Source organism: Alosa pseudoharengus, unplaced genomic scaffold (assembly GCF_046254945.1).
Source record: "Alosa pseudoharengus isolate Yale_2024_CS ecotype anadromous, Long Island Sound unplaced genomic scaffold, YU_APseudo_1.1 YU_APseudo_1.1_scf_34, whole genome shotgun sequence".
Lineage (NCBI taxonomy): Eukaryota > Metazoa > Chordata > Actinopteri > Clupeiformes > Clupeidae > Alosa > Alosa pseudoharengus.
The window spans coordinates 358,143-377,191 of NW_027468737.1; the positions used below are offsets into that span (position 1 = coordinate 358,143).

The 19,049-nt window shown below is 40.1% G+C and overlaps 1 protein-coding gene and 1 long non-coding RNA gene across 4 annotated transcripts in view; both read left to right on the plus strand.

Moving 5' to 3' along the window:
- The first annotated feature begins 1,858 nt into the window (after positions 1-1,858).
- On the plus strand, positions 1,859-3,928 carry LOC143101373 (uncharacterized). The gene is made up of 2 exons (XR_012982290.1): positions 1,859-2,256; positions 3,073-3,928. It is a non-coding gene; the product is annotated as an uncharacterized LOC143101373 (long non-coding RNA).
- An 8,878-nt stretch (positions 3,929-12,806) lies between these two features.
- The window catches only part of LOC143101390 (tumor necrosis factor receptor superfamily member 5-like), a 31,343-nt gene continuing 25,100 nt past the window's right edge, over positions 12,807-19,049 (plus strand). For 2 of the 3 annotated variants that reach the window (XM_076264701.1, XM_076264699.1), the window contains exon 1: positions 17,907-18,294. The gene's annotated coding sequence lies outside the window, so the exon portion shown is untranslated. Of the gene's footprint in view, positions 13,045-17,906; positions 18,295-19,049 lie in introns of those variants that run through there. The other variant, XM_076264700.1, reaches the window with a different exon arrangement.

Sequence of the window (19,049 nt, forward strand, 5' to 3'; positions counted from 1 at the left end):
TTCACCAGGGTTGAGGTCATGTGACTTCTCTGGCCAATCCACTCCAGTGTTTGCATGTTTTTGACCCTTTAAAAATCTTCCTTTCATTGGCCAGCTACAGATAATACCTTTTGTTGCAGTCAAGACAACCGGCTCACCCGAATTGGGAGAGACTGTGAATAGTGTGCAAGTGCAGAATAGTTTGTAGTTCTGTTGTCTTGTGGGTGGTCTTGCTGGCCACATGAAGGACAAGAGTCCTCCACACTGTTCAGAGAACCAGAGAGTGCCTTGTATTCAGAGATGGATGAAATATAGTGTATTCTGCATTGAACACTCCTGTGCATTTTGACTCTGTAAAGTCAGAAGTTGTTTATCAGAGTGAGACTTGTATTGTCTATTGTGATAAACAGACTGTGCTGTGTAATTTCATACCACAATCAGAATACAAATCCTACTAACACTCCTCCACTCCATAGGATCTTAAACCACACGCATGCTCATACTCATACATTTACATACACACCTCCTCAGTCATACACATCTTTCCACACAGATTCAATCCACAATCAAATAGCACTTGATCCACATGCATAATGCTAGATACCGGGTGATCCGCAAATGCAGAATCAACACTTCACACACAGAAATGCAGATTTACAAATGGCATTCTATGCAAACACATCCAAAAGTATAATATATTTTTTAAAATTACAAAACAATGTATTTACAAATAGTCACATATATTTGTGGATAGCAAAATGCCCTTGTGAATCAATGAATATTCGTAAATCATGGTATGCACATTTCCAAATATGTATTTGGATATTTGTATTTGTATTTACAAATACATGTCTATTTGTGCATCTTTTTGAGTATGTACAAATCTTTCAGATACAATTCTACCCCATATACGTACACTGTTTTCTGACTGCTGATGTTGTTTATCATACATTTGTAAAGGTTAGGTGAAGTATCAGGAGCCCATGGTGTACAGTGATTATAGAACAGATAAGGGCTGTTAGGCATATAAGCATCATTCTTCTGCCAAGCAACACAGACACAAAAGTTTTGTTTGGCACAGTATGTCAGAGAGGTTAGAAGTGTGTCTTTTACTTGACGTCCTACTTTTAGCAAGTCTACTCCTACCTAGGCTACCTTTTTTCGAAAAACATGTTTCATCAGCCCACGAGTGAGATATAAATCTACTTCCTGTTTCCATCCATTTATAGGCTTGTTTCTGCTGTGTTCTTCCTACTGTATGTATGAGATCTATATCCTTTGGCCTCCCATAACGGTGCAAGAGCAGTTTTGGTATGCAGGTGGAAAACATGACGTTGAGATGGAAAAACATGGCGCTGATTCAAAGGTGTGAATCATTCAGACAGACCAAAATAGCGGCAGCAGTCTGAGGGCTGCAACCCACACTGCTCTCCTTCCCCCTGTACCTACAGTCTGGTGGCAGCCAATCAAACACCACAAGCACTGGTTCATGCATCCGAGGGCACACACACACATTCTTGATTTATTGATTAAATACACCTCTTATGGTATCTGTAGTGATGACCAATGGTCCCTCTATTTTTTTCAACACTGGACAAATATATTTGTCTCAGCACATACTTCAGCATTGTGAGCAATTGCTAACTACAGTATGCTCCATGCTGCAACTGACCAGCAGGCTATATGACCACTTCTATAATTACAAGGGAGGGCAGCACTGGTGTTGTAAATACTGTAACTATTTCACCATCGGATGGTGCTAATACACCACATCCATATGGACAGAGAGATTAGCCAACTGTAGCCACATTTTGTAAACTGTAGAAATGTCAACTCCTCCCTGAACTATGTCCTACATGTTGCTTTCACAACACTTTAGCAGGGTTAAGGTCTAATCTATCTACTGTGTGTTTTGTCCCTTTTTTCTTCCTTTCATTGGCCTGAATCAGATTTCAGATCAGAGTTTTTGTCAAGACAACCTGCAGGGATTGAGAGAATGTTGAAAGTGCACAAGTGCAGACAAGTGTTGAAGAGTTCTTCAGGGTTGTCTTACTGGTCACATGAGGCAAGCACTGTTAAGAATCAGAGAGTGCTTTGTATTTAGAGGTCAGGAAACACGCCCAGCTCAGTACACTCGAACAAAAGGCTGCAGGACATTCCCTACTCTGGGTGTGGATAAGACAACAACACTCAGTACTGCTGTTTAATCCTAAAGGAAAAGGGATAGCAACATGTTTTCATTTCACCAGGAGATGACACCACACAGATAAATCTAGTGTAAGTGACAGAAATTTGTGACGGGATCCTATTGTACATAAACAACTTGTGTGATGGCTATGGATATAATAATCACTACGGTTTTGAATCAGTTTATTGGCCAAATTACGTTTATGTCAATATTTTGTTTAACCTGTTTACAAGCAAGTAGATATCACGTTTTGCGCATATTCTGGTTATTCCAAAATTATTACAAAAGTGTGCGCGTTGTTTCCTCTTTGGTTGTTTCGCCATGATAAGGAAAGTGTGTGAGAGACAATTGGTTCATTTTATCCTAATTATGTGCAAATTGATGTGCACACTCTTCCTTTATTAGTAAACCGAATATGGCCTTTTTCAGTATATTTTAATCAAAATAAGGCGTGTACAAGACACATGCATATTCGGTTTATTCCCAATAAACTGATTTGAAACCGTTTATTGGCTGCATGAAAACGTGATGATAGTGTATTCTGCATTGAACACTCCTGTGCATATTGACTCTAGTCAGTCTAAAGTCAGAAGTTGTTTATCAGAGTGAGACTTGTGATGAACAGAGTAAGAGTGACTTGGCCAGAAATGTGGGGAAGGAAGGAAATGTGGCAAGCAGAAGAGAACAGCTGAATGTCAGACAGTTTGAAAAGGGTTTAGTGATGAAACTCCCATAGTCCCAGCAGAGAGAAGTTTAGTATTGCTACACTGTCTGTCAGGCTTGTGGGCCTTTGGGTGCTGTCTCAGAAACACATGATTTCAAGTAGGGGGATGACGGTACTACCACAGAAAAATAGCCTGTCTGGAGTAAAGTGTGTGAATGTGTGATGGTGTCTTGTCCTATAGGAATAAGAAGCAAGAAGGCTGATGTTCTAAGTAAAAGCAAGAAGGCTGATGTTCTAAGTAAAAGCAAGAAGGCTGATGTTCTAAGTAAAAGCAAGAAGGCTGATGTTCTAAGTAAAAGCAAGAAGGCTGATGTTCTAAGTAAAAGCAAGAAGGCTGATGTTCTAAGTAAAAGCAAGAAGGCTGATGTTCTAAGTAAAAGCAAGAAGGCTGATGTTCTAAGTAAAAGCAAGAAGGCTGATGTTCTAAGTAAAAGCAAGAAGGCTGATGTTCTAAGTAAAAGCAAGAAGGCTGATGTTCTAAGTAAAAGCAAGAAGGCTGATGTTCTAAGTAAAAGCAAGAAGGCTGATGTTCTAAGTAAAAGCAAGAAGGCTGATGTTCTAAGTAAAAGCAAGAAGGCTGATGTTCTAAGTAAAAGCAAGAAGGCTGATGTTCTAAGTAAAAGCAAGAAGGCTGATGTTCTAAGTAAAAGCAACGCCTTTCTTCAGTGGTAAGAAGGAAACAAGTGCTCAGTTCTGGGCTTGTGTGACCCATGACCACATATAATGACTCCAGAGAGTCTAGAACATTCCTTCAAATCCAGTCTCAAAACATATTTTTTCTCACTTGCTTTTAGTACAGAATGATGTTTTTTGGTCTTGTTTTATTTTTCTTACTTATTTTTATTTTTCTATCTATTTTCTTGTCGCTGCTACTAATGCTGTCTTGCCACAAATAATCACACTTAGTTTGTGTAGATCTATGGCCTTTGTGTAGATGTATGCTCTTATTGTTATGACTAGTTAACTTTTTCTTTGTTCACACTTTGGCTCAACCCCTGTTGTTTTTAAATGTGCTATAAATAAATGACTTGACTTGACTAGAACAGTGCTGAAGTGAGTTGGACTCTGTGTTCACCAGCTGTGTTGGGGCTGACCAGTGAAATCATTCATTAGAGGAGGATATTTTCAACATGGCTCAGGAACAGGACAGCTTTTGACATCCACTCTTTTTATGTTTTGGAGCGTTTTAGCCTATTAGCCTGCACTACAGTTCCCCCTGAATCCAGTCTTGAGGATAATTGTGTTGCTCAACATCGCACAAAGGTCATGGTCATTCAATCCCACACAAACGTTTGAAACTATCCGGTGTGCCCCAGAAACCAGCAATTATTATTATTAATCAATTAATTATTATTAATTATTATTATTAATCAATTACGCGATACATTTGGGTAGGCCCACCCATTTAGTGCTAAGGTGAGAAATCTGTGTGTTCTTCACATTGTCTATCTCAAACCGTTAACCCAACTAACTTCATAGATACTTGCTGGGTAGACCAGACTGTATTGTAGAGGTTGTATTTATGGAACTGTATTGTAGAGGTTGTATTTTTAGACTGCATGTTGGGGACTTTGTTGACACTCTCTGTACCGCAGAATGATAATTATACATAAATATAAAAAAATAAAAATACACAGCTGCAAAGTGAATGGGTCTTACAGGTGAAATCACCTGTGGGAGATGCCATCTGACAGTGATGCTACAAATGCTACTTATCCATCTGCCAGACGGGACAGTCCAAGGTGTCGCATCAGACCTCCTCCTCGCCATCTCCTCTGTCCAGCCCCAACCAAACAAGCTCTGAACCGCGACCCCTCCCCGCACCTACACGGCCTAAGGTCAACAGTGTCCATCTGACAGTGAGTTTAGAGTTTTAAATGCCATGGAAGGCTTCTCTCGATCTGTCACCTGATTATCACATGCGCAGCATCTGATAAAGGGGAAAGAATAAGGAAATATGCAGTCACATGACTGTCACGTGATTCAGCAACTACATGTGGTCTGGAGTTTCCCCTCTAATCAAAGATATGACATATTAATATCATGACTATGGTGATACCACAAAACAATTCATCAAAATACATAGGCGACTCAGTGGTTAGAAATACCTGAATATACAGTGACAGTCTATTATTTCTGCAGCAGTGAATAAATAGGTTATATTGTAACGATTTGATAGCGACACAGTCAGTTATCCAATCAAAAAGTGTATTAGCTGAGAACGAGAGCAGAGATACAGACACAGAATACAACACACACGGAGCAGGTCAAGTACACACATACAGGGGAGGATGCAGCCCCCCACACAAAAAGGATCACGCACGAGGGAGAACTAAAAGGGAAACATGTTACAATAAAGACGCTAACATTACACTTATAACTTAGGAGAAATACAGACATAAACCCAAATGTTCGCTCCCGTATCCCAGCATGCCCTGCGTGGGAGAACGCTAACAATGTCTTGTGCGCCGACGTTACAATATATGTAAGGGATAATGTATTGTCGGCCGGTAATTATCAGAAAATAAGTCCCGACAGGGAGAACAGAACCCCGACGCGCAGCGGAAATATAAGAATGACCCTGGAATACAGTAGAAAATAGATCTCCTTTCTTGACCTATTGATCAGTAAAGAGGACAACAGAGTCTTGCACTCCTCCATTTTCAGAAAAACTACAGATCGTAATACACTTCTCAGAAGTGAAATAGTTTTATTGGGGTCCTATACCCCAAATTATAATTAATTTATCTTGATGAACTTTGTTTAATGTGGGCACTACTGTAATTCGCTTCTCACTCTGCATGCTAATAATTTTTGTAGGCAAACCATACATTACATATTGTAACATTGTCAGGAGATGGGTCAACCAAATAGCCTATTTAACAATAAAAATAAGATAGACTTTATCCAAAGAAGTAATTAGAATAAGTCAGGCTCCGTGTTAAACTGTCCATCAATGCCACAATTATTGTAGCTAGTGCCTCGTGTTGTAGGCTAGTGCCCACATTTATTCACAGTATCGAAAGGGGAGATAAAACAGAATTCATCAAGATAAATTAATTATAATTTTGGGTATTGGGTATCCAGCATGCAGGATTTTTAAAATACCAACCCCCACAGTGGTACGTAATTAACAACATTTACTGTGTGTGTACGGAGCCCCCAAAGGGACATGCTGGGAAACTATTCTTGTGTTGGGAATTATTTTGGAACTCCTATTGACTTCCCTCACAAATAAATACCTTTGTGTCAGGGATGGTATGCCTAACTTTCCCCCTTTGAACGTAACCTGCTACAAACACAATAACATACTAGGTGACCTCTTTTACTAGTAGTAGATAAGTATGACCAATTTCACTGTGTGAAGTGTCAGCTGGTTAGTGGTGACGGGAGACTTGGCGTCCTCCGTGAACAGACCGGTCCACAAAGAGGAGGAATGAGGGAAATGAATCCACCCAGTGGAATCATCAACGAGACAGTTCTGTATTTCATACAAATTCCTTTGTCAACTACGATCGAGCAATACAAGGGTGAGTTCATAAATTCAATCTGATACGAGACGAGCTGTTTACAATATGGACGCCACTACAGCGCTTGTGAAACAGAGTTAAAACGTTTTAGTCCATGAGCCACAGGCCCAAAAAGGGGCGTGTCACTACCACTTGGGGGGGCAAATTCTCACTATATTTTTCTGAAAGCTACATATCTCTGGAGTATAAAATGGTATGATAGCAAGTTGGATCTTGTAGCTTTGTGGCTGTACAGGCCTTCAAAGTTGACCTCTGATTTGAAAAAAGGAAATTCCGCCTATTGGCTTTTTTTTGTTAAACCACTCATAAGAGCCCAGAAAATAATCCAAACCTTATTATTACTGATGCATATGTGGTGTTTGATGTTGGCATACATATTTTGAATCATTATGTGATTTTGCCTTCATTTTGGTTGATAAAATTCAAGATTTATGTGTAATAATGTGCAAATCTACGTTTTCAGAGACACAACGTGTTGCAGCACTAATTGAAATGCCCACTACCTCATTAATCAATGTATTTCTACCTTCCTACCTCCCAGCAGAGACTTGAAATACAAATGATTACATAGGTCTGCATTGCTATGCTATTTACTATTTGTAAATGTACTATTTGTAAATGTACTATTCGGAAACACCCCAAAATTCAGTAAATTAGTATTTTATTGAAACTACCCATAAGAGATATTCCAAGATCAAAACATCATGATTACCAATCACATATTACCTTACATTCAAGGAATACCATATGAAAATTGTTCACATCACCACATGTACCCAGCTTAACATAAATATCATAATTTTATAATGTCCAGGGCACATGAAATACATACAGTAATTTCCTGTGTATTAGCCGTATTGTGTATAAGCCACAGGACAGTGTTTTATGCAAGTTAAAAGAAACAAAACCATATACCATATTAACTGCCCCCGTGTATTAACCTCATAGCTGAAGAAATGTTGTATATATCATTGTATAATCATTGTATAAGCTGCAGCTAATAGTTGCGAAATTATGGTAATTGCATCACAGCTGCTAAAATGATCTACATTATACATTTCAGTTGTACTTTTGACTAGTAAGAATGTGGGAATGAGATGTAGATGAACTGGTTCGTGAAAATATTCATACTTTACACATTGTTATCATTATGTACAATTATTATTATTATCATACTTAAAATTGTCTTTCATCTGATGTTAAAATAATTTCCATTGAAAAGAAATAATAACTATTTTCCAAGACTTGATCTACAAGTACATACATTTAAAACAGTTTTAAAAATTCCACACAGTTAGATCTGATGAGACAGAAACTGAAATTGGATCAATCCATTTTCAGAGGAACATGAGTTCATTTGCATATCTACAGCAGGCAAAGCAACACTAGGTTAGGGATGATCTGATTCAGGCTCATACTACAGGCAAAGATCATGATATAGAGGCTGGAGTCAGATACACCTAAGCACAAATTCCATGATACATTGACAAAGCAAAAATTAAATACATTTACGAGCATGAGTCAAAAAAGAAAACACAGGCACATGGCAAGACCATCATGTTAAAGACTGGACATGAGAGAAGTCTTTTGTCACCCTTTGGACCTTAACCATGGTCATTGGCGACACTTGGAAGGAAAACCTCTAAAGCAGCACTTGCAAAGCATTTGCAGAAACTTGCATCACTATCAGATAATCTTCCAGATGAATATAATACAGCAACAATCATTGATGGAATGTCTCTGGTCCAGAAGGTCAATAACAATGTCTCAGTTTATGCAGACATTGTTGCTGCTATTCATAGCATGATCCGTAAAGAGGCAAAGCAGAGGCAGATATTTTTTTTGATTAAATTAGATTAGATTTAACTTTATTGTCATTGTGCAGAGAACAAGTACAGAGACAACGAAATGCAGTTTGTGTCTAACCAGAAGTGCAAAAAAGCAGAAAAGTACAATGTGATATACACAGTATAGGCAGGTGGTGCATAGACAGGACAAGAAATATAGTGCAGTGTAGACAGTAGTATACAGTTGTTTTGCAGAAGGTGGTTTAGAGTAGCATAAATTAAATATAAATATATGCAGTGTATTAGCAGTTACCTTATAAGAGCAGAATAAATATGGCTATGTACTGTAATATGAACAATGTATGAACAACATGTACAGGTATGTGCAATGTAGTGGCGGTACCATTATAGTAGTAGTAAGAGCAATATAGATATATGCAGTGTATTAACAGAATATATTACAGAAAAACTGAATAAATATGGATATTTAGTATGAACCATATAGACAGATAGGTACAGTATGTACAACTATGTGCAGTGTTGTAACAGTACCATTGTAGTGCAGAAACAGTAACATTACAATAGTATTAATAATAAGTGTATGTGCAGGATGAAAAGCAGTAGAATATGGCTATGTACAGTATAAGTGTAATTACAGTATGAACATTTGTAAATAAATAGATAGATGGTATAGATGGGTGGGATAGGGTAGTGCAGTTGTGGGGGGGGCTAGGGGATGTCCGCCTCCTTGTTGTCCCTGTCAAGGTTGCCATGGTCGTGGACACCTCAACAGGCACAGGCAAGGAGGCATCAGGCGGGGGCAGGGCAGGGGGTGATGGGGGCTTAGTTTGTTGGATGTCACCGGGATGCAGAGCTAGAGTTCTGTAGGGTGACAGCCGCAGGAAAGAAGCTTCCTCTGAACCTGCTGGTTCAGATGCGGAGAGACCTGTAACCTCCCGGAGGGGAGTGGGGTGAACAGTCTGTGGTTGGGTCTTTGATGATGCGCCTTACGCAAGCATCGCTTGCCCTGGATGGCCTCGATGGAGGGGAGTGAGGACCCGGTGATGTGTTGGGCAGTTTTCACCACCCTCTGCAGTGCTTTCCGGTCGTGGGCAGAGCAGTTGCCATATTGTGTGATACAGTTGGTGAGGATTGCCAGTTGCCAGTTGTGTGACACAGTTGGTGAGGATGCTCTCGATGTTGCAGCGGTAGACGTTCACCAGGATCTGAGGAGACAGATGGACCTCAGAAAGAAGAGACGCTGGTGAGCCTTTTTGATCAGGGTAGAGGTGTTGAGGGTCCAAGAGAGGTCCTTAGAGATGTGGACACCCAGAAACTTGAAGCTGGTGACATGCTCCACCTCAGTCCTGTTGATGAAAATGGGTGTGTGTGCTAGCTTTAGACTTCCTGAAGTCCACAATGAGCTCTTTGGTCTTCTTGGTGTTGAGAGCCAGGTTGTTATCAGTGCACCACGATGTTAGGTGCTGGACCTCTCCCTGTAGGCCGTCTCATCGTTATTGCTGATGAGCCCAATCACCGTAGTGTCATCTGCAAACTTGACAATGGTGTTAGATAGATAGATAGATAGATAGATACTTTATTGATCCCCAGGGGAAATTCAAGGAAAATTTAGTGATAACCTTCATGCAGTCCCATGTCTCCTTCAGGTTATTTTCCTGCAGCTTCTGTTCCACCTTCCTTCTGTAGTCCTCCTTAGCTTCCTTCAGCCTGAATTTGAGTTCCCCTTGCACGCGCCTCAGCTCTGCCATGTCCCCCTCTCTGAACGCCCTCTTTTTCCTGTTAAGAAGGGTCTTGACATTGCTGGTTATCCAAGGCTTGTTGTTGGGAAAGCAGCGTACAGTTCTGGTGGGAACAACAATGTCCATGCAGAAGTTCAGGTAATCAGTTGTGCACTGTGTGACCTCCTCCAAGTCCTCTCCATTCTGCAACACACTCCAGTCAGTACACTCGAAGCAGTCTCTCAGAGTCTCATCCACTTCGGGTGTCCACTTCCTGAAGGTGCGTGTGGGAGCTGGTAGCCTCTGTACTTTGGGCTTGTACATTGGCTGGAGATGAATGAGGTTGTGGTCTGACTTCCCCAGTGGGGGAAGGGGGTTTGCACTGTATGCATCCCTCACGTTTGCATACAAGAGGTCTATTGTCCTGTTTTTCCTTGTAGGGCAGTCAACATACTGGTAAAAATTCGTGAGTGTGGAATCCAGTGTTATGTGATTGAAGTCGCCAGAGATCACAAAAAAGGCGTCAGTGTGTTGGGTTTGAAGCCTTGCGATTGTGGAGTGGATGACGTCACACGCTGTATCCGGAAGAGCTTGAGGTGGAACGTAAACACAGACAGCAATTGCGTGCGAGAACTCCCTCGGCATGTAGTACGGACGGAGACTAACCGCTAATAACTCCACATCCTTACAGCATACAGTCTCCTTTACTGTTACATGTCCGGGATTGCACCATCTATTGTTAATGTACAGCACCAGACCGCCTCCCTTCTTTTTGCCAGAAAGTTTACAGTCTCTGTCCAAACGAGCTACACTAAAGCCAGGCAGCTCAACGTTAGAAGTGGGGATATGGCTTGTTAGCCACGTCTCCGTAAAGCATAACAAACTACATTCCCTGTACAACTTCTGATATCTTACCAGGGCATCCAGTTCGTCAGTCTTATTAGCCAGTGAGTTCACGTTTCCCATCACAATCGATGGAACTGAGGGCTTGTATCTCCACTTGTTCTCCCGACGCCTCGTCTTCACTTTAACTCCCGCTCTGCAACCCCGAAAGCACCACAGTTCCTCTGGAATGTTATCGCGAACACAGCCGGTGTTGTGTGCCTTCTGGTTTTTCCCACCTACTGGTTTCCTTGCGCGTGCTCGCGTTGCTCACCACAGCTGCAGGAGTTGTCAAACATTCGCAAACAAGTTGTTTTCGGCGGATTTGAAGTCGCATTTCATATCTATCCCATGATCATTACACTACAATCACTCGTACAAAATACATGTAAAATAAAGGCTATAATTTTGCCCTTTATAGCATTAAAATGGATTCGAACCTGCAATAAATACGCACACCTATGAACCAGACCAACCTATTCAGCGCATTATCTCTTTGAGCCACTCCAATTCGCTGAAAAACGTCATCAATCACCTATTAATTAACCACACAAGCAACATTTTGTCTTGCATTAGGTGACACAAATGGTATTGCCTTTATCTTATAACTCCTTGTCGGAGCGACTATCAGGCCTATGGTTTTGAAAAGTCAAAAGTTCCCTGACAAAGACATTCGTAAGAATGTTTATTGACTTGAAAAATACGCTAATTTTTGCAAACTCCCTTCATTCAACCCTTGAAGACATCGCGGTCTGGTGCACTAAAATGTAGATCGTTTCTTCTGTCGTAGGCTACCATTTAATTTCTAAGAATTTAGGTCTACTAGACTACTACTACTACTACTAGACCTACAATAACGTCATCACCAAATACATATTTTATTTTTATTTGATCAACCACAAAGAGTAGCATACTGTGCACAGTGCACTGACGGCCGTAGCAGCCTAAGGTAACCAGTTGTTTTAGATGAAGGGCAACCACTTGTTTCAGATAGCCTGGACAACATGTTACCTGGGTGTTGCCTACGTTATTAATTGATGGTAGCCTACAATAGTTAATTGTATCGCGTAACAGCCAGGTATTAGTTGGCTCAAGGAGTAGGGAATCAGGCTGGAGAGAGTCGTGTATGTATTGCTTTTGCGGTATCGAATCCAGTTTAATGCTAGTTTTCAAAACATATATTTTTTTACGTCTTTTGTCCGAGTGGCTGTAATGTAGTCGAGCGCTCATGGCGTATATGAAAAGCGACTTCAAACCGCCTAAAAACAACTTGTTTGTAAATGTCTGACAACTGCTGCAGCGCATGCACGCGCAAGGAAACCAGTAGGTGGAGAAACCAGAAGGCACACAACACCGGCATTCCGTCGTAGTGCGATCAGCTGGTTCCTTGTGTACACAAGCTTGCTGTCGCTGGAGCGTTGTAATATGACCGTATCCATGGGATAGAATAAAAACACTCCTCAAAGTGTGTAAAAAGTGTGTAATCCAAAAAGTTACGAAGTAAAAAGTAAACAAAAAGACGTAGAAACAAACACTAAGACATGGAGCTGCTGAGAAGGCTGCCACACTTGACGGCGCCGGAACCGGAACCGGTTAGAGCCATGTACAGGTGTGCAGTCGTAGGTGAAGAGGGAGTAGAGGAGAGGGCTCAGCACACATCCCTGTGGTACACTGGTGTTCGATGGTTGAGGAGGTGAGGTCTCAGGTGAGACTGAGGTCTGTTGGTTAGGAAGTCCAGAATCCATAAGTTTGGTTTTTCTTTTATCACATACACATATATTGGTAGATGTTTTTTCTTTACCTTGACATGTTTCGACGTATACTTCCGTCTTCATCAAAAGGTCACACGGTGGAGTAGTGTGACGCGTGTTTATCAGCTGATGTTGTTACGGAGGTGTGATCCACCTGTCAGTTTTTTGACAGGTGGACCACACCTCCTGCATGCCAGTCATTAAGCAGGAGAACAACCGATACCACCGCTGGATAAAGGAGGCGATTGAAATGAGAATGCGGAGCCCAAAGACGATGAACAGAGATGAGGGAGCATATATGCTCTCCCATACCTTGAGTGCCGTCCTGGGGGGCGGCTGACTGACAGCAGGAGGTGACAGGTGGATCACACCTCCGTAACTACATCAGCTGATAAAAACAAGTCACACTACTCCACCGTGTGACCTTCTGATGAAGATGGAAGTATATGTCGAAACATGTCAAGGTAAAGAAAAAACATACCAATATATGTGTATGTGATAAAAGAAAAAACAAACTTATTTATCTCAAGTGTAGACACAATGAATGCAATACAAGTAGTCCAGAATCCAGTTACAGAGGGAGGTATTGATGCCCAGTTCACTGAGTTTGGTGATCAGTTTGGAGGGGATGATGGTGTTGAAAGCTGAGCTGAAGTCAATGAACAGCATTGTCATATAGGTGTTGCTATTGTCAAGGTGGGACAGGGCAGAGTGAAGTGCCATAGAGATGGCATCCTCTGTGCTCCTGTTCTGACGATGAATTCAATGAATAGATTAAAGATCCTTAGTACTCGTTTCAGCTACAATTTAAAAAACATTTGTACTGCAGACCTATGTATGTCATCATTTAACATTAATTTCAACTCGCAATTGAAAGTAAGGAAGGTAGAATAGTAATGATCAATAAGGTCTGCATTCAGGTATTGCCATAACATGTTGCTCTGAAAACTCAAATTAGCTTTTTTTTGCACATAAATCTTGAATTTTATCAACCAAAATGAAGAGCAAAATCACATAATGAGTTAAAATATGTATGCCAACATCAAACACCACATATGCATCAGTAATAATAAGATTTGGATTATTATCTGGGCTCTTATGAGTGTTTTAACAAAAAAAGCCAATAGGCGGAATTTCCTTTTTTTTCAAATCAGAGGTCAACTTTGAAGGCCTGTACAGCCACAAAGCTACAAGATCCAACTTGCTATCATACCATTTTATACTCCAGAGATATGTAGCTTTCAGAAAAATATAGTGAGAATTTGCCCCCCCAAATGGTAGTGACGACCCCCTGTGGCTCATGGACTATTTTGAGTGTGCTCGGAGTGGCAATTTACCAACTCACCCGAAGTTCCCAAATGGACTCTGTTCCTTTCCTTTAAAGAAAACTGGATTTAAACTGAAAGTGTGTCCCACTGTTCGGTGGAGCCTACACTGTCCGTGCGCACTTGTGTGTCTGTCATTCTCAGTCCTTGGTAAGCACACATTTTTTTACTGAACATTTTTAGTGATTAGGCTACATAATAACCTTAATAATAACATAGGCTACTTAATAATCATAAATTAACCATTTAGAGTGTGTTAGGCCAGTGTTTTTCAACATTTTTTGTGCCACGGCACACTTTTGACACTTAAAATGTCCCACGGCACACTAACATCCTGTGTGAAGAAAAAATAAACATACCATAGCCTAAAATTTCAAATAATACATAGATATGGCCTTATTATGGCTTCTATGCAAGACCTGCTCAATAAAACAAGCACCCTCTGATTCATTTGCAGGTGACTATATCTAATTTAATTGTTGTTATGAACTGGATATGTGATGATTTGGTGAATACTGGATATGGGGCCCCCATTGTACAATGCCTGCATACCACAAATAGTGCAATCATACAATCAATGAGGGCATGTTGGTATGGTATTTGATGCAACAGTTGCTTTTCTGGACCAGTGAGTGACATTTGGGTAATTTTCTGCGGCACACCTGATGATCTCTCACGGCACACTAGTGTGCCCCGGCACAGTGGTTGAAAAACACTGGCCTAGGCTACATTGTTTAGTCCAGTTATATCAAGTAGCCATGCATGCACGCTCGATTTACACAACTTCCAAATGTCCATGTGGTAGAGCTTAACCTTTCAAAAATAGAAGTAGGCCTATAGAAATGTTTTGTCCGACAGTGCACCAAGCATGGATTTACACATTCACTAGCTCCAAAGAATGTATGAAGATTATACGATTAAAAATGTTTTAACTTCACATGCGTGTGGTTCTAGGAATCGTGCTACTCTGCGTCACTTACGTTCGGTGGTGGTGTAACGTGCAGCGAGACGGCATAGGAAAAGAAATACAGGCTTGCGTGTTCGCAGGTTCGCTTCCCATACGAAGTATTAGGGCTATATTGTTTATCACCTTGATAATGGCATTTTTAGTTATAATCTTTGATGAAAGACATAGGGCCTATGTCTACTGCTGATAAAGGGTCATGCACATTTGGTAGGCTGTTCAGTGACAGCTTTGCCAGTGGGCTATATTATATCTGATGCAAGCCAAAGGATAATTATTCTGTAGCCTATAATTAAAACTGCTTCATGTGTCGACGATTGTTCATGAATGTCAAATCAACAGTGTGCTACACAGATTAAATACTAGGCATACATTGAATTGAAAGCCATTGAATTCAAAGCCATTGCATTTCAGATAATTTTATTTCAAACACGTTGGGACTTATGGGAGACAATAGGCTATTATGTTGATACTAATTTATTTTATGACCACCTACCTAGACAATAATTTGGAGTGAACTATTTTAATCTAAGAACGTAAGCTAGGCTATAGATAGTTTTGAATACTCTGGGTGTGGATAAGACAACAACACTCAGTACTGCTGTTTAAGCAAATTGGATTTAAACGGATTTTTAAAGTGTCGTATTGCTCAGATGATCCTCGGATTGCTCGGATGTTAATCAGTCGTTTGGTAAGCATGACATTTTCTATTGAGCTACTGCTTTAGTGATTATAGGCTACATAATAACCTCATCAAGTTCATCATTTAGCATGTGTTACATTGTTTTGCCCAGTTAGTCTAAGTAAGCCTGAGTTACTGTTTTTCTCAGTCGCTTTGGTGCATTTCTTGAATCATTATCAACGTTTGCTCAACAGTTAGTGCATTTCTCAAACCATTTACAGCAAACTGCACCGCATAGTGGATTACCTGCAAAAGCGCGTAGGCCTATCTTGATCAAAATGCTTTGTTTATGCCTCAAAGGCAAATACTATTTATACTAATGAAGCTGTCAGTGCAATCAAAATGACAAGTCTTGACGCCATGTGACCAATATATAGTAAAACACCTTGGTCAGAGCTGTACATCTTTCTATGCATCGTGACGTTCCTTTTTATCAGGTAACATGTATATATTCTAGACAGACTATGACAACTAGTTATGACTAGTTCAACACATTTACAGTAATGACTCAAGCAATGAAATCAGGCCAGTTTGTTTTATGGAGAAGGACTGTTCAGCATGGAACCAATAGGGCCTATAGTGCATTTTGACCAACATTAGCATGTGAAATTGTAAAAAACAGCAGACATTTGTACAAAACCAGTTGCAAGGATGTACTAAAGTATTGCTGTGAAAAACTGTAATGCCGATGTCATGTGCACGCTCGATTTACACAACTTCAAATATTTTCATTTTCAGTAGCCTATAGCCTTTGGAGTTGTTAACAACTCTGTCATTATATAACAGTTTGGAACTATTCTTGGCTACAACAACATTAGACTTTGTTTAGGGTTGAAATACTTTTGAGAAGGTAGGCTGTATGTGTTTCAAAATATATATTTATATTTCTAAACCATCAGTTATGCACTTTCCTTGATGGTTCTGTGCACTAGTGGCTGAGAAGTTGTACTAATTTGAACAATGAATTAAATAGCGCATCGCTTCACATGAAGCGCCCAGGACAAAAAATGTAATCTAAGGCCTAGTAGAAATTAAAGCTGAACAGACTGCCGCGGCCTCATGCATCAAGAACAAAGGTGCAAGTAACACGGATATCTACGTTTGGCGGAATAGGCGGACGTTTGGACAGAGCCCCCATTTGTTACCCGGCTCAAAGGTAACAAAGAAATGGGGCAGGAGACAGTGCGACAATACACGTCAAGGGTTTAATTATGTGAAAACATATCTAATACAAAATAACTTTAACAACAACAGAACAAAACACAACGCAAAGCTCCCGCCACTTCTCTGGAAGGCCAGGCCAAATTTATCCGGCAAGGTGGGACACGCCCCGTACGCTGGCACACCCCCTATCCCGGGACACGCGGGATCAGGCCTACGAGAGGAGAGGCAGACAAAATAAGTAGAGAACAGCCGAGAGGTCAAAGTGGCCGTAACACTTGTGTAGCCTTATTACAAAACAAATTAGTAAAGTTCCTGTTTCATAACTGGATTTAGGCCTGGCAGCCAGACTGTAGTCTACCGGGCAGCACCAGGCGCGCAACTGAAGCCGAGTAGTCTACCACAAAAACAGACCCCAATAGAAACAAAGAGCCTAGACTACACCACAGCTTTCTGTCGTCATGACCATATGCTACCCTCTGATGGATAAAAGCTTTAGTTGTAATTTTTTCATGAAAATCTAAATAATGAAAATACCTAAAGCAAAGGGTTTGTTAAATTCCTCTGTAGGCCTGTGATGTAGGTACATTCCTGCTTTGTTATATTCACTTTTGAAATTAGACCATAGGATTAAAGGTGATGTACAACATTTATTGTAATAAATCATAAAATTACCATAATATGCCATCAGAGAGAGAAAGGCAAGGAGTCTCAACTGTCTGAGTTTCACAAATATGTGGGACTCCATCAATCCAAATATAAGAATGACCCTGGAATACAGTAGAAAATAGATCTCCTTTCTTGACCTATTGATCAGTAAAGAGGACAACAGAGTCTTGCACTCCTCCATTTTCAGAAAAACTACAGATCGTAATACACTTCTCAGAAGTGAAATAGTTTTATTGGGGTCCTATACCCCAAATTATAATTAATTTATCTTGATGAACTTTGTTTAATGTGGGCACTACTGTAATTCGCTTCTCACTCTGCATGCTAATAATTTTTGTAGGCAAACCATACATTACATATTGTAACATTGTCAGGAGATGGGTCAACCAAATAGCCTATTTAAGAATAAAAATAAGAGACTTTATCCAAAGAAGTAATTAGAATAAGTCAGGCTCCGTGTTAGTAGTAGATAAGTATGACCAATTTCACTGTGTGAAGTGTCAGCTGGTTAGTGGTGACGGGAGACTTGGCGTCCTCAGTGAACAGACCGGTCCACAAAGAGGAGGAATGAGGGAAATTAATCCACCCAGTGGAATCATCAACGAGACAGTTCTGTATTTCATACAAATTCCTTTGTCAACTACGATCGAGCAATACAAGGGTGAGTTCATAAATTCAATCTGATACGAGACGAGCTGTTTACAATATGGACGCCACTGCAGCGCTTGTGAAACAGGGTTAAAACGTTTTGAGTGTGCTCGGAGTGGCAATTTACCAACTCACCCGAAGTTCCCAAATGGACTCTGTTTCTTTCCTTTAAAGAAAACTGGATTTAAACTTAAAGTGTGTCCCACTGTTCGGTGGAGCCTACACTGTCCGTGCGCACTTGTGTGTCTGTCATTCTCAGTCCTTGGTAAGCACACATTTTTTTACTGAACATTTTTAGTGATTAGGCTACATAATAACCTTAATAATAACATAGGCTACTTAATAATCATAAATTAACCATTTAGAGTGTGTTAGCCTAGGCTACATTGTTTAGTCCAGTTATATCAAGTAGCCATGCATGCACGCTCGATTTACACAACTTCCAAATGTCCATGTGGTAGAGCTTATGTGGGAGTGACAACACTGTCATTATATAACATTTTATGTAATTGTTCTTGGCTACAATAGCATTAGGCTAGACTTTGTTTATGGTAGGTTGAAACTCTTGAGAAGGTAGGTTGTGTGTGTGTGTGTGCTTGCTTTCTACTTGCTAAATTGGGTTATTTATGGCTATATAAAAAGCTCAACATATAAGCATATGTTTATATATATATGTATTATATTATATTATATATATGTTTATATATATGTATTATATTATATATATATATGTATTTCTATTCCTAAACAATCAACCTCTTTCTTAGTGGTTTCTGTTGTCATGTTCAAACCAACATGCTACTCTCTGGTGGATAAAAAAAATCTGTATCAGAAAGTGAAAATAGGATTTGTTAAATTTCACTTTAGGGTTGAAGGTACATTCCAGCTTTGTTACTTTTACTTTTCAAATTAGAAGTTTAAAGGTTGCTTAAATGTTTAAAGGTTAAAGGTTAACTTTTTAATCTGGCTTGTAAAACAAGTCATCTAGCCTCATTAAAACCCGACCCTACATTTACATTT